Raw genomic sequence first — 16,357 nt, 5'->3', positions numbered from 1 at the left:
CAATGACAGAAGCCAGACCTTCCACCTTCTGCACCCCATAATGATTCTCCCTGTAGAAAAGCTTTCAAGGGAGGGGATGGGATATGTAGTTCTGTTGGTGGGTATTGTGTGGAATTGTACCTCTCATCTTATGGTCTTGTCAATATTTCCATTTTATAAATAAAAATTTTTTAAAAAGAATTTCTTATTTGGTAACCATGAGCTCAAAGTCTCAGTGTAAGTTAATACAGCATTACAAATTAAACTACCCCAGGGAGTTGGACCATAGTGCAGCGGGTTAAGGTCATGTGGCATAAAGCACAAGGACCAGCATGAGGATCACGGTTCGAGGCCCCGGCTCCCCGCCTCCAGGGGAGTCACTTCATGGGTGGTGAAGCAGGTCTGCAGATGTCTATCTTCTTTCCCCCTCCCTATCTTCCCCTCCTTTCTTCATTTCTCTCTGTCCTACCCAACAACAACATCAATAATAACTGCAACAATAAAAAAAGGCAACAAAAGGAAATAAATAAATAAATATATATTTACTTAAAAAAAAAGAAATTAAACTACTTCAAACCAAAGTCTTTAAATTGTGTTGTGATGCCCAAACATTCTATACCATGGTTACCTATGCAGCTAATTTACCCTTTGCTGTCAGTCAAGGAAGATCACGTCTATCTAACTATTATTTCAATGGTATATTCAGTTGCTTTTGTTATCTAAGAAAATATGAGAAAAGATGGCAGAAGACAATAAACACATACCTGAAGACAACAAGTTGCAGACACTTGACCCTAAAAATATGCATTAATTGAATGGCTAGTCAATTACATTGCTTAAGTAGAGAATTTTGACCATTACAAAATCATCTGGGAGTTCTGGATGTGGATAAACTCATAGGTAGCACATCACACTAATTCTAAGAAGAAAAGAAGATTGAGAGCACTAAAGGAAAAGCAGAGAGAAAGGGTGTCCCATGGTAAATGGATGCCAGAACTTCCTCTGATCCAGTGTCACTGGATAAGTTATCTCAATAACAACAATAGCAACAAAAATCATTTAACAAGGTTCAAGCAAATGAGAATTATCTCACTTAAGGTAAACCTCCATGACCCTAAGCTCTTCAAACTAAGCTCTTCAATCATGAATGTGAAAATCAGTTTCCTTGCAGAAGTGGTATTTATAAGCAATCATTCTGCCTCTAGAATGGAAAAAGTTCTCACAATACTCAGAAGGATACAATCGGAGATCAGATGCCAAGAGGCAAAGTCTTTGCCAAAAAAGGGGAAATGGTTATTATCTCTATAAACATTCTCTGCTATAACATCAAGTGTGGTTTGGTTGACTTAATCTGACTGTATGACCACCTGCACAAAGAGCAGTTATTGTGGTCTTGGGTAGATCATTTATTCTCTCTGGGCCCTTATTCCTCATTTGACATCTATATGATTGATGTCTTGAACACACTATCTCTTCCATGGGTAGGGGAAATAATGAGTTGGGGTAGAAAAATAATTTAATTATAAAGTACAGCATGTCATATATTTACTTGTTTTTTCTCATAATTTTTTACTGAACTTTTGTTTGTATATAGATGGAGAGGCAGAGGCAAAGACAGAGAGAGAAAGGAAAGGGAGAGAGAGAGAGAAATAGAGTGAGAGAAGGGAGAGGGAGAGAGAGAGAAGGGAGAGGGAGAGAGAGATGTCACAGCATGGAAACTTCTCTCAGTGGGAGACAGGCTTGAACCTCGATCATACAAGTGACAAAGCAACACACTATCCAAGTGACCAATTTGGCTGGCCCATCACTTACTAAACTACAATAGTCAATGCTCTGCACTAGGTATGGAAAAGGCAAGTATGATCTCTTCCTCAGGAAATTTAGAGTGTAAGAAGAAAACCTACATGTTATACCATGTAGAGACAAGAGAGTCCTGACAGAACTGCAAAATTCTGTGCAACATAGAAGCATATCAAGTGGAAGAAAATTGGGAATTTGGGAGTTGGGCTGTAGCGCAGCGGGTTAAGCGCAGGTGGCACAAAGTACAAGGACTGGCATAAGGATCCCGGTTCGAACCCCGGCTCCCCACCTGCAGGGGAGTCGCTTCACAGGCGGTGAAGCAGGTCTGCAAGTGTCTATCTTTCTCTCCTCCTCTCTGTCTTCCCCTCCTCTCTCCATTTCTCTCTGTCCTATCCAACAACGACAACAACAATAATAACTACAACAATAAACAACAAGGGCAACAAAAGGGAATAAATAAATAAAATAAATTTTAAAAAATAACATAAAAATGAAAAGATATTAAAAGAAAATTGGGAATTTCCATTATGAAGAGATGATAAGTGGACTTGAGGAAGTGGATGAGTATTCTAAGTAGAGATAAAGATTGGCAAAGATTCAGTACTGTAATGTATATGGTGTATACATACACATTTGCCCCAGTCAAAGACTGTAAGAAGTTCCCAGGCAGAAAGGTAGAAACAGATGTACCTAAAATAGACTTCCTAGCTTCTTTCAACATGAAGACCCCAAATCTCATCTGGTACTTTGAAGTTCCTGATTATTAAAATTTTTCCCTGCTTTATTTTTAATGCTTTTCAGGCACCAAGTTGCAGAAGCTACCATGGGGCCAACCTGACTTCCTTAGAAAGACAACTTCACCAATGAGTCCAGCAGCTCTGCCACCCCAGAGCCATACCCCACTAGGGAAAGATTGGAATAGGCTGGGAATATGAATTGACCTGTCAATGTCCATGTCCAGTGGAGAAGCAGTTACAGAAGCCAGACATTCTGAACCCCATAAAGATCTCTGGTCCATAATCTTAGAAGGATAAATAGTAGGGAACTTTATAATGGAAGGGATGGGACGTGAAACTCTGGTGGTGAGAATTGCATGGAATAGTACCCCTCTTATCCGACAATCTTGTCAATCATTATTAAATCACTAAAAAAATATATTTAAAAGAAACATGTTGGGGTTATGAATTGATCTGTGAAGGTCCATGTCCAGTAGAGAAGCAATTAAAGAAGTCAGACCTCCTACCTTCTTCACCCAAAAAATAATTTTGATTCATACTCCCAGAGGGGGAGAAATGATAGGTGGAAGATGACCAGAGGGCTCTGAACTCCAATTTCACCAGGACCCAGAGAGAGAAGAGAGATAAGGAGGGACATTTGGATATAGCTATACTTGTATGTGTGATTTGGAAAGGAAGATAAATGCGACATTAAAAAATAAGCAAATATACAAAAATATAGACAGATAGTTGTAGAAATAATAACAGCCTTAAGAGAACTACTATAGTTTACAATGGAGGGAATGGAAATTGCTAACTCTGATAGTGGGAATGGTGTGGAGTTGTACCTCTGTTATCTTGTAACTTTGTAACTCAATATTAAATCACTATAAAAATGGTCTTTGTCAGACGTCTTATAAACAAGAACATCACTATAATACTTGCAATATATCAGAGAAAACAAAATTTTTTTTGAACAATGGCACTACAATACATTAAATCCATAATATCAATAAACGTCAATGGCTTAAACTCACCCATCAAAAGGCACAGGGTGGGGGGATGGATCAGAAAACATAACCCAACCATATGTGGCTTGCAAGAATCCCATCTGTCTCAACAAGATGAACACAGACTTAAGTGAAAGATTGGAAAACTATCATACAGGCTAACGGACCACAAAAAAGGGCAGGAACAGCCATTTTCATCTCAGACACGATAGATTTTAAATTAAATAAAGTAATAAAAGATAGGCAAGGACATTACATAATGATTAGAAGATCAACAAACCAGAAGACTTAACAATTATTAACATCTATGCACCCAATGAGGGACCATCTAAATACATTAAGCACCTACTGAAAGAATTTCAAAAATACATCCAAAGTACTACAATAATAGTGGGAGACTTCAATAGCCCACTCTCACACTTAGACAGATCAACAAAGCAGAGAACCAATAAAGATATAAGAGAATTGAATGAAGAGATTGACAGACTAGACCTCTTGGACATTTTCAGAGTCCTTCACCCCCCAAAACTGGAATACACCTTCTTTTCAAATCCACATAACACATACTCAAGGATAGACCACATGTAGGCCACAAACGTTTCAAATCCACATAACACATACTCAAGGATAGACCACATGTTAGGCCACAAAGACAGCATCAATAAATTCAAGAGCATTGAAATTATCCCAAGTATCTTCTCAGACCACAGTGGAGTAAAACTAACATTCAACAACAAACAGAAAATTACTAAAAGTCACAAAATTTGGAAACTCAACAACATAATGCATAATAACTTCTGGGTCAAGGAGGCACTGAAGAAAGAAATTTTAATGTTCCTGGAAACAAATGAAAATGAAGACACAACCTATCAAAATATTTGGGACACAGCTAAAGCAGTACTTAGAGGGAAACTTATAGCCATACAATCACATATTAACACCAAGAAGAAGCTCAAATGAACGACCTTACTGCACACCTCAAGGACTTAGAGGAAGAGGAACAAAGGAACCCTAAAGCAACCAGAAGGACATAAATCACTAAAGTTAGAGCAGAAAAAAACAACATCGAAAATAAAAGAACCATACAAAGATCAATGAAGCCAAATGTTGGTTCTTTGAAAGATTAAACAAAATTGACAAACCCCTAGCCAGACTCACCAAACAAAAAAGAGAGAAGACTCAAATTAATAGAATTGTAAACGATGGAGGAGATATCACAACTGACACCACAGAAATCAAGAGAATCCTGCGAAACTTCTATAAAGAACTATCCGCCACCAAGCTAGAGAATCTGCAAGAAATGGAACAATTCCTAGAAGCATATGCCCTTCCAAAACTGAACCAAGAAGAACTGCAAAAATCTCAATGCACCAATCAGAGACAAAGAAATTGAAACCATTATTAAGAACCTCCCCAACAACAAAAGTCTTGGACCAGATGGCTTCACAAACGAATTCTACAAAACTTTCAGAATACAGTTAGTACCCATACTTCTTAAGCTTTTCCATAAGATGGAAAAAAAAACAGAATACTCCATTCCACCTTCTATGAAGCCAACATCACCCTGATATCAAAAGCTGATAGGGACAGAACAAAAAAGGAAAACTATAGACCAATATCGCTGATGAACATAGATGCCAAAATATTAAACAAGATCTTGGCCAACCAGATACAGCAACATATAAAAAGATTGTTCATCACAACCAAGTGGGATTCATCCCAGGAATGCAAGGCTGGTTCAACATCCGTAAGTCAATCAATGTCATTCACCACATCAATAAAAGCAAAGCCAAAAACCACATGATTATCTCAATAGACCCAGAGAACGCCTTTGACAAAATCCAACACCCATTCATGCTCAAAACTCTACAAAAAATGGGAATAGATGGGAAATTCCTCAAGATAGTGGAGTCTATATATAGCAAACCTACAACCAATATCATACTCAATGGACAGAAGCTGAAAGCATTCCCCCTCAGATCGGGGACTAGACAGGGCTGTCCACTGTCACCGTTACTCTTCAACATAGTATTGGAAGTTCTTGCCATAGCAATCAGGCAAGAGAAAGAAATCAAAGAAATACAGATTGGAAGGGAAGAAGTCAAGATCTCACTATTTGCAAATGATATGATAGTATACATAGTGTGATGCCTCCATTTCTGTTTCTTTTCCTCAAGATGGCTTTGGCAATTCTAGGTGTTTTCAGGTTCCAGACAAATGATTGTAGTGTTTGTTCTATTCTCTTAAAGAAGCTTGGTGGAACTTTGATGGGTATTGCATTAAAGTTGTATATGGATCTGGGGAGAATATTCATTTTGATGATATTTATTCTTCCAATCCATGAGCATGGGATATCTTTCCATTTCTTGGTATCAGTTTCTATCTCCTTGAGTAGCGACTCATAGTTTTTAGTATACAAGTCTTTCACTTCTTTGGTCAACTTTATTCCTAGGTATTTGATTGATTTTGCTGAAACAGTAAATGGGAGTGATTTCTGGATGTGTTCTTCTTCAGATTTAGTGTTTGCATAAAGAAATGCCACTGATTTTTGTACACTGATTTTGGACCCTGATACCTTGCTATATTGCCTAATAACTTCCAGTAATTTTCTACTGGATTCTTTAGGTCTTTCTATGTATACTATCATATCATCTGCAAATAGTGTAAGCTTGACTTCTTCACTTCCAATCTGTATCCCTTTGATTTCTTTCTCTTGCCTGATTGCTATGGCAAAAACTTCCAATACTATGTTGAAGAGTAACGGTGACAGTGGACAGCCCTGTCTAGTCCCCGATCTGAGGGGGAATGCTTTCAGCTTCTGTCCATTGAGTATGATGTTGGCTGTAGGTTTGCTATATATAGACTCCACTATCTTGAGGAATTTCCCATCTATTCCCATTTTTTGTAGAGCTTTGAGCATGAATGGGTGTTGGATTTTGTCAAAGGCGTTCTCTGGGTCTATTGAGATAATCATGTGGTTTTTGGCTTTGCTTTTATTGATGTGGTGAATGACATTGATTGACTTACGGATGTTGAACCAGCCTTGCATACCTGGGATGAATCCCACTTGGTCATGATGAACAATTTTTTTGATGTGTTGCTGTATCCGGTTGGCCAAGATCTTGTTTAATATTTTGGCATCTATGTTCATCAGAGATATAGGTCTGTAGTTTTCCTTTTTTGTTCTGTCCCTATCAGCTTTTGGTATCAGGGTGATGTTGGCTTCATAAAAGGTGGAAGGGAGTATTCCTGTTTCTTCAATCTTATGGAATAGCTTAAGAATTATGGGTATTAACTGTTTCCTGAAAGTTTTGTAGAATTCGTTTGTGAAGCCATCTGGTCCAGGACTTTTGTTGTTTGGGAGATTCTTAATAATGGTTTCAATTTCTTTGTCTGTGATTGGTGAATTTAGATTTTGTAGTTCTTCTTTGTTCAGTTTTGGAAGGGCATAGGTTTCTAGGTATTGTTCCATTTCTTCCAGATTCTCTACCTTGGTGGCATATAGTTCTTTATAGAAGTTTCGCAGGATTCTCTGGATTTCTGTGGTGTCAGTTGTGATATCTCCTGCATCGTTTACAATTCTATTAATTTGAGTCTTCTCTCTTTTTTGTTTGGTGAGTCTGGCTAGGGGTTTGTCAATTTTGTTTAATCTTTCAAAGAACCAATATTTGGCTTCATTGTTCTTTTGTATGGTTCTTTTATATTCGATGTTGTTTTTTTCTGCTCTAACTTTAGTGATTTATGTCCTTCTGGTTGCTTTAGGGTTCCTTTGTTCCTCTTCCTCTAAGTCCTTGAGGTGTGCAGTAAGGTCGTTCATTTGTGCTTCTTCTTGGTGTTTAATATGTGATTGTATGGCTATAAGTTTCCCTCTCAGTACTGATTTAGCTGTGTCCCAAATATTTTGATAGTTTGTGTCTTCATTTTCATTAGTTTCCAGGAACATTTGAATTTCCTGTTTGAGTGAGTCTCTGACACAGTGGTTCTTAAGGAGCATGTTGTTTAGTTTCCAAATTCTATGTCTTTTAATAATTTTCCGTTTGTTGTTAAATGTTAGTTTTACTCCACTGTGGTCTGAGAAGATACTTGGGATGATTTCAATGCTCTTGAATTTATTGATGCTGTCTTTGTGGCCTAACATGTGGTCTATCCTTGAGTATGTGTTATGTGAATTTGAAAAGAAGGTATATTCCAGTTTTTTGGGGTGGAGGAGTCTGAAAATGTCCAAGAGGTCTAGTCTGTCAATCTCTTCATTCAATTCTCTTGTATCTTTATTGGTTCTCTGCTTTGTTCTGTCTAAGTGTGAGAGTGGGGTATTGAAGTCTCCCACTATTATTGTATTACTATGGATGTATTTTTGAAATTCTTTCAGTAGATGCTTAATGTATTTAGATGGTCCCTCATTGGGTGCATAGATGTTAATAATTGTTAAGTCTTCTTGGCTGATTGTTCCTCTAATCATTATGTAATGTCCTTGCCTATCTTTTATTACTTTATTTAATTTAAAATCTATCGTGTCTGAGATAAGAATGGCTGTTCCTGCCCTTTTTTGTGGACCGTTAGCCTGTATGATAGTTTTCCATCCTTTCACTTTAAGTCTGTGTTTATCTTGTTGTGACAGATGGGATTCTTGCAAGCAGCATATGGTTGGGTTATGTTTTCTGATCCATCCCCCCACCCTGTGCCTTTTGATGGGTGAGTTTAAGCCATTGACATTTATTGATATTATGGATTTAATTATTTTAATGTATGGATTTAATGTAGTGCCATTGTTCTAAAAAACAATTTGTTTACTCTGATATATTGCAAGTATTATAGTGATGTTCTTGTTTATAAGAGGTCTTTTAGTACCTCTTTCAGGGCCGGCTTGGTGATGGTTGCCTCCTTTAACTGTTGTTTGTCTAAGAAGGTTTTGATCCCTCCATCTAGCTTGAATGAAAGTCTAGCAGGATATATTATCCTTGGTTGAAACCCTTTTTCATTCAGGGCTCGATAGATATCTTGCCACTCCCTTCTGGCTTTTAGAGTTTGACTGGAGAAATCTGCAGATAATCTTATGGGTTTTCCCCTGTATGTGACTTTTTGTTTCTCTCTTGCAGCCTTTAGGATCCTTTCTTTATCCTTACTTCTTCTCATTGTGACTATGATGTGTCTTGGTGTTTTCAGGTCGGGGTTGATTCTGTTTGGTACTCTCTGGGCCTCTTGCACCTTGATATCCTTTCTGTTATTCAGGTCTGGGAAGTTTTCTTGTATTATTTCCTCTAGAATGTTTGCTTCCCCTTCCTCTTTTTCTTCCTCTGGCAGGCCAATTATACGAATGTTACTTCTTTTGATATCATCCCATATGTCTCTTTTTTTGTTTTCAGTGTCTCTCAATCTCTTTTTAAGCTCTTTCACCTCTTTCTTAGTTTTCTCTAACTCATCCTCTGTCTGACTAATTCTGTTTTCTGCTTCTGTTAGTCTGCTTTCCCTTGCCTCAGCTTCTTTCTTCATTACAGCTATTTCAGCTTTCAGTTCTCTAATTGCCTCAAGATAATCAGTATTTTCCTTGGGGGTCTCAACTGTTGTTTCCCTAATACTGCCATTCCTTTCCTCCAATGTTGTTTTCATTTCTGTGATTATAAGTTTATTATTGCTTGCATACTTTTCTTATCTATGGTTACTTCTGACTGATTTGTAGTTTCTTCTGGGCTCTTGTCTTCATTCATTGGGGTAGCAGTTTTATTTGTTTTTAATCTACCCATTTTTTTATTTATGTGTTTCTCTCTTTTTTTATGCTCTGTTGTTCCTCGGTTGTTGTGTCTTGAGTACCAGTAACACTGTACTAAATACCTTTATGACAATTGCACTCACCAACCTCCGGAATTACAGTAGCAACTGAAGTCAGTATTGAAGTAGTTTAATTGCTACCAGTTAGCCAAACAATTTCTCCAGTCTGTGAAAAAATAGTAACCAAATCCCAGTGAAGAAAGAGAAAAGAAAGAGAAGATAGCAAGAATAGACAGTTATGCAAATCTACTATCCAGTGTATATTCTAGGGGTAACAAGAGGGGAAAGGGAACTAGAGCAGAGATACACACATAGAGAGTCCACTCTGAGTCAGATTTCTTCCCCAAAGTAATTCACAAATTCAGAAAGGCAAAGAAGAAAGAAGTGTATGACAAGATTAAAAAAAGAAAAAAAAAAGAGAGAGAGATAAGAGAGAGAAAAGGGAGAAGATAAGAAGAAGAGTTGTAATTAAAGAGCAGTGCAAGGAACTTCCCAAATGTGTAACAGTGAATTAAAAAAAAAAAAACACCCTGTTTGGTGGTATGGGGTATCCTGCTAGGAGCTGGTCCCAGGGACTGCTTATGGAGGGGGGTGGCGGCGGGAAGGATGTATGCTTGAAAATTAAAAGGAAGAAAAAAGAATTTTTTCCCCTACTCTAATTCTTAACCCAAATTAAGTTATAGTCACCTCCTGGTGTCTAAGGACACCTTATTGGCTGGCCTGCTAAAGGCAGAAAATCCTATTGTCTCCAGGGGAGTGCGTTCGGAGCTCAGAGGCTAGCAACTTCTCCGTCCGCCATCTTCCTGGAAACCCCCCCCCCCCCGGACTTTTTTAAAGGATTTCTCAAAAATGAAAACTAGCTCCAAATCCTTTGATCCAATGAGAGCTATACTCAAGAAGTCTTTGGATCTGCCCTCAGGGTTGCGGTGGACCCTGGAGACTCTCAAGAGAAAGCCCCCGAGCTAAAGTGCTCTCTCCGGGTCCTCTGCCCGCCGCGCTCTGCAACCGGCAGAGGAGCCGCCTTCCTGGGCGGAGGACAATGCCCGGCGCACTCGCCTTGCCTGGCGCCGCCTGGGAAGTCTGGAGCCCCGCCAGGCCGTATCACCTTTACTCTAATTCTTAACCCAAATTAAATTATAATCACTTCTTTGGTGTCACCCCTTATTGACTGGCCTGCTAAAGGCAGAAAATCCTACCGTTGCCGACGATGTGATCAGAGCACTCGCTGTTAGGAGCTTCTCAGTCCGCCATCTTTTCCTCCCCGCGGACTCTTTCAAAAGCCTAGACCAAGTAGATCAGAAGCATCCAATAGCACAGCTATATACAAGATACTGGGTACTGTACAGCAAACCCTAACAAAAAGACTTTTCAAAGTTAGCCCAATTACCAAATAATGTGATGATAACATTAACTATCAATTATCTTTTTGAACCCTAAGACAGCAGGAACCTCACATCTCCACTATAGAGCCTCTACTTCCCCCAGTCCTGGAACCCTTGGATAGGGCCCACTTTCCCGTATGCCTCTCCCAATCCATATCAAATAATATTGCATCCGCCGATCACAACCTAACCAACGCAATGATTGCCACCTCAACATGCTTCACCTCAGACTGTGTCCAGAGACTTCACGTGTAGAATGACAACCCTTCAGCTTCATTACTTGGGTGAGACCTTTCCTTTTATAGTACACTCTAATTTCATCTCAGGTGGTTCACTTTCTAACAAAGTCCCAAAACCTAGATATAGACCAGTTTCTGTGAGAGAGAGCATATGTTCACACATATCCATAAACTACTGCAAAATATACCTGAAAGCAGAAGTACACTAGAGTTTGCAGTGAATACCTCCCTAACACTTCCTCTCCACTATTCCAAGCTTTGGGTCCATGATTGCTCAACAATTTGTTTGGCTTTGTATGTTAACTCTCTTTTCAATCACCAGGTTCCAGATGCCATCAGGATGCTGGTCAGGCTTCCCTGGATTGAAGACCCCACCAATGTGTCCTGGAGCTCAGCTTCCCCAGAGACACACCTTACTAGGGAAAGAGAGAGGCAGACTGGGAGTCTGGACCGACCAGTCAAAGCCCATGTTCAGCGGGGAAGCAATTACAGAAGCCAGACCTTCTACCTTCTGCAACCCTCAATGACCCTGTGTCCATGCTCCCAGAGGGATAGAGAATGGGAAAGCTATTAGGGGAGGGGGTGGGATATGGAGATTGGGTGATGGGAATTGTGTGGAGTTGTATCCCTCCTACCCTATGGTTTTGTTAATTCTTTCTTAAATAAAAAAAATTTTAAAAAATGGTCTTTGTGCTTGCTTATTCAAATGCCAAGATACAGTTTAAGAGACCAGGTAGCATCCTCTAAACATATGTAACATTATCTCATCCCTGTGTTATCAAATCTTAGTTCTATGATAGTTGAAAATATAAGACTTAATATATCTGTCTGCTTCACGGATCTGTTTCTAGCCTTCAGGGTTAGTCTAGTCATTTTTTGCATCATGATATTTATTTATTTATTTATTTATTACCAGAGCACTGCTCAGCTCTGGTTTATGGTAGTATGGGTGATTGAACCTGAGACTTTGGAGCCTCAGGCACTAGAGTCTCTTTGCAAAGTCATTATGCTATCTACCCCCTCATAGTCTAGTCATTTTTTTACTTTTTTTCCTCAGAAACTGACTAAGCCACTTGTCCTAGGCCTTAACCAAAGATTGTAGATTGCTACCAGAATGGGAGGGGAGACACGTTTGGGACATTCTCAGAAGAAACCATGCTTATCACCCATTTTCTCAGCATGTTCTCTTGTCTCACTTAAATACACACATAATTCCAAATGTATGTATGATTATGTCATATGTGTACATTGTCTATATGTCATAATATATCACGTGTTACAGACTATTCTGTTTTATATTCTGACCCAAAAGATAAATTCAGTAGATTTGGAAAGTCAAGAGACATGGAAGCATTAGCTACTAGTTGAAAGAGACAGTCTCATGCTACCTCAGTATGTTTTGGCTAAAGCACAGATTTTAAAACTTTCAAAACAATGAACATTTGCATCAACCAAAAATGGTTAAAAATTCAAATGGCATATTTTATGATACGACTGTGTATGGTTTTTCTTGCTGCCTGGGGCGGGGGGGTCAAATCCGAAAATGCCAGGGCCCTAGGGTCAGAGTGAAGAACAAATTGCATCTCACTTTTATCAGATGGGGAACAACAACAACAGTAATAACAAGGGCAACAAAAAGGAAAACAGTCTCCAGGAGCAGTGGATTCATAGTGCAGTCACTACCCCTGGAGGCAAAATGAAAGTAGGCCTGTAGTGGTGAGGTGATGTCAAAAAATAAAAGAAACAGGGAAAAATGAAAAAGAAAAAAATGTCAAATACTCTCTTGCAATACACCTGGGCTATGAAGTAGGGTAGAAAAAATGATGGAGTTCAGTGTAGAGATTTAAACACCAGTTTCCAGGTTTATTCCCTTAGTCAAGAAAATGATTTCTCTGAAACTATGTTTCTTCATCTGAAAAAAAAAATGTGTGTGGGGAGAGGGGGGGGCAATATCCACCCAACCATATGGTTGTGAGGCTGTAATCTGATGATCTTGGAAATTACCTCCTGCAACACCTAATGCAGACTTAATAGAGGGCCTTATGGTAACTGCAAGTTATGTAATGCTTCATTTGCTTCCAGTATCACTAAACAACTATGTGCTGTGATAAGTAAGCTCAGGCATGGGTGCCCAGCCCTTGCTTCTTCCTGGCTCCCTCAAATGCTTCTGTGGGCCCTGAGGATACTGAACGCATATTAAGCACCTAATGGATGACTCAGAGTTTGGAAAGAGTCCACCACCACCGCAGGCTAGTGAAAAAGACATAGTTTATGTCTCAAAGATTTAAGTTGTTGCATTTTTTTTTTCTTGTGGTGGATATATTCCATTCTTGACAAGAAAGTTTTCCTCAGAGATCTTTCCCCAGAAGACACTGCTCAGAAGACAAAACCCAAAATGTTGTTCTGCTACGGGGCTCTGGGGCTAGGATATTGATACCTTTGGCAGCTGGGCTAGATTGAAGCTCACAATAGAAAAACAGGGCTCTTTTGTGCTCCCAGCTCTGTCCCCACCTGCTGAGATCAAATCCTGGGTTATCTCTCCAATGGCCTAGCAAAACCCAAGAAGCTCCAAGCTCTGGAAGAGTTTTAGCGCCTCTTTTCAGGAACTGGGCTTGGCCCTTTTGCTTTCTCCGAGATGCCGCGGAGCAGCAGCTGGCCAAGTCTGCTTTCCAGCCTGTCCTAGTCATGGAGCCAGAGCTGCCGCTTCTGCTTACTTGCTTCCTGGGCTTCTATCTAACAGTTACAGAATCCGTTTGGGGAGCAGAGCAAAAATCACTAGCAGCCCAGGGCGGGGTGTGTGTGTGTGTGGGGGGGGGGGGGGCTGGAATTCCTGCTTTCGCAAAAATAAACTGTATGCAAATGAGCTCTTTTCCTGGCAGAGAGCTGGGAGTGAGTGTGTCTTTCATGAGCTAACCCTGTTCCTTTGGGAGGGCTGTTCCTTTAATTCACCAACTGAAGTGGGAAAGGATGTCTGGAGGCGAGGCGTCCCATTACAGAGGAAGGAGCTTGCTATATAAGCCAGCCAAAGCTGGCTGCACCAGCCACAGCCTGCCTACTGTCACAAACTCTCCCAACCCGCAGAGCAGACAGCGTCTCCTGAGCACAAAGGCAGCACAAACTGGAGAGACCCCAGAGGGCACCTCACGCGGGCGTCCCTCTGCTGCTGGCATCCAGGTGCTTGTTTTTCCATGGAGCTGGTTCCCTTAAAGATCTCGGTCTAAAGGTAAGTAAATCCACTTTGCACCCATCACCAAAGAGTTTTATGATAAGTTGTTTTTTTTTTTTTTTGCATTGTTGTTAGCAAATGAGTTGTGCTCACACAGTTATAAAACTTTTGTTCACTCACTTTCGGAACTATGAAACTTTTGCTTTATCTTCACAGTTTGGCAAAATGGGGTACTTTACTATGATCAGATGCACCTTGGTATTTTTCTACGTGTCCCCTTTCCTGGTTTGTAGATTTTTTGTTTCTGTTTCAGTCATTAATAGCCATACAGGGAAGGAACCCTAAATTGATTATCTCTGCTGTTCTTCAAAGGAAAATAAGAATTTAACCTCAACGTCCTTCTTGTCTGATTCACCTGTGGGTAGTTTTTATCAGAGGGCCAAGGAAGTATAGTTTCAAAGTGGAGTTTGTTCACACCCTTACTTTGAGATGTATACATAGAAAACGGACAGAGAACTGTAGAAAAAAAAAAAAAACTTCTGAGTATCCCTTACCTTATAGTTTATACAGAGTTGTGTATCCTTGTTCTCCTTTCACAATAGCCAGCCTGTGTGCAGACACTGAGAAGGCTGAGGGCTGGGGAATAAAAGAGAGGTGACTGCTAGATCCAGATGGATATGGATGGGCATGGGGGGGCACCAGCTTCCACTCTTATAGTCTGGATTACGAGTTGGGGGGTGGATTCATCTTAACTCAGTTACTCTTGGGCTGACTATGTGTGACTCTTTGGGGAGGGGTGTACTTATACCCATCAGTAACCTTTATCTTTCTAGAATGGAGTCTCCCTCTTCACATAATTATCACCGAAAGCCCTGGGAAAGTTTTGCCCCAGGAGAGAGTTGTTGTATAAGGACTATGTGAAAAGCTCAGGGGTTTCTCTCTCCCCTCAGAGGTCTAAGGGGATTCAGAGAGTCTCTGTTCTGAAGTCAGAGGTCACTATGGCAGCCCCATGACCACCATGCTGATGAAAAATATAATCTCTGAACCTCAGCTTCCACTTTCCTAAAATAGGGACAAAGACTTCTGTCATCTTCAGGAGGAAGAAATAAGGGCAAAGAGCTCGAAAGACAGAAATTGGAAATTGGGCTAATCACTGTCACTGTCAAAACTTACCATCACTTCTGAAGTTGAAGGTAGCACTTACTGATTTTTGAATTGTTTCAGGTGGGCTCCTCACAATACCCTACCAGTCTGTCATATATATATATATATATATATATATATGTGTGTGTGTGTGTGTGTGTGTGTGTGTGTGTGTGTGTGTGTGTGTGTGTATTAAAGCTTGCCAGGTCTGATGGTATCTCTTTAGGCTGGATGGTGGGAGACTCAGCAGTCTTTCACAAACAGGAGAGGTTATTGGCATACTTTGGGTGAAATGGAACTGGCCCAGACTGGATGTCTCAAGTCCTGATTCTAGAATGCATGAGATTTTACTTTGGGCATTTACAGGTTATAAAGCTGTCAGCTATAAAATAAGGTGGTACAGAGAGACAGTGGTGCTCTTTGGAAATGCTTGCTCTTTGTTGAGAGAGAGAGAGTGACAGAGAGACAGAGAGAGAGGCAGGGAGTTCCACTTACAGAATAAATACTTCTTTTTCAAAATTTTGTGGACCATTTCCCCCATTTTTATGGAGCTTTCCCATATGTGCTTTAGAAATAAAACCTATTTCCCACCCTAGCCAGCTTCTCACCCTATCCTGTGAGATTACAAGCTCAAGTCAGTGCTTTAAAAACCCATGGAAAATTTGCTGGCATCATGTGTATCTGAGCCCTTTGCTCAGAAGATGTGAGTGAGCCTTGAAGCTGTGCATTTCATGGAGTTGACTACATGAGAGGGAAGAAAAGGGTGCACAATAAGAGTATTCTCTGATATGCTCCAACAGTGTGAATTGGGTAAGAATGGTAAGAGGGTGTTTGTGATCAAGCTCTAATAGTCTCCCCCAACCTCATTACTTGCTTGAAGAACCCAGCTTCCTTACATCATCTCCCATTTACCAGGTCATTCCTTTCTCCTCAAAACTCCCTTGCCTCAACTTTGACAATCTACATTTCAGAAGGCTCATGTGACATTCAAATGGAATAATATAGAGCAAACCCAAGAATTAGAAAACTTGGCATATAGTAAGGAGCCAATAAGTGGAGGATCATTTGCTTCTCAATTTCAAAAACTTATCCAAGGCTTCTGTTCTAAGAGTGGTTTTCAAACTTACTTTCATTTGTGGAAATATTCATTAAATGA

General features: G+C 40.0%; 1 protein-coding gene across 9 annotated transcripts in view; it reads left to right on the top strand.

Moving 5' to 3' along the window:
• Window positions 1-13,737: 13,737 nt before the first annotated feature.
• TNC (tenascin C) overlaps window positions 13,738-16,357 on the top strand; it is a 98,469-nt gene continuing 95,849 nt past the window's right edge. For 4 of the 9 annotated variants that reach the window (XM_060200046.1, XM_060200044.1, XM_060200042.1 and 1 more), the window contains exon 1: window positions 13,741-14,115. The gene's annotated coding sequence lies outside the window, so the exon portion shown is untranslated. Of the gene's footprint in view, window positions 14,116-16,357 lie in introns of all 9 variants that reach the window. The other 5 variants (XM_060200041.1, XM_060200039.1, XM_060200038.1 and 2 more) reach the window with 4 other exon arrangements.

This window comes from Erinaceus europaeus, chromosome 10 (assembly GCF_950295315.1).
Source record: "Erinaceus europaeus chromosome 10, mEriEur2.1, whole genome shotgun sequence".
Lineage (NCBI taxonomy): Eukaryota > Metazoa > Chordata > Mammalia > Eulipotyphla > Erinaceidae > Erinaceus > Erinaceus europaeus.
This window is presented reverse-complemented; position numbering and strand designations above follow the sequence as displayed.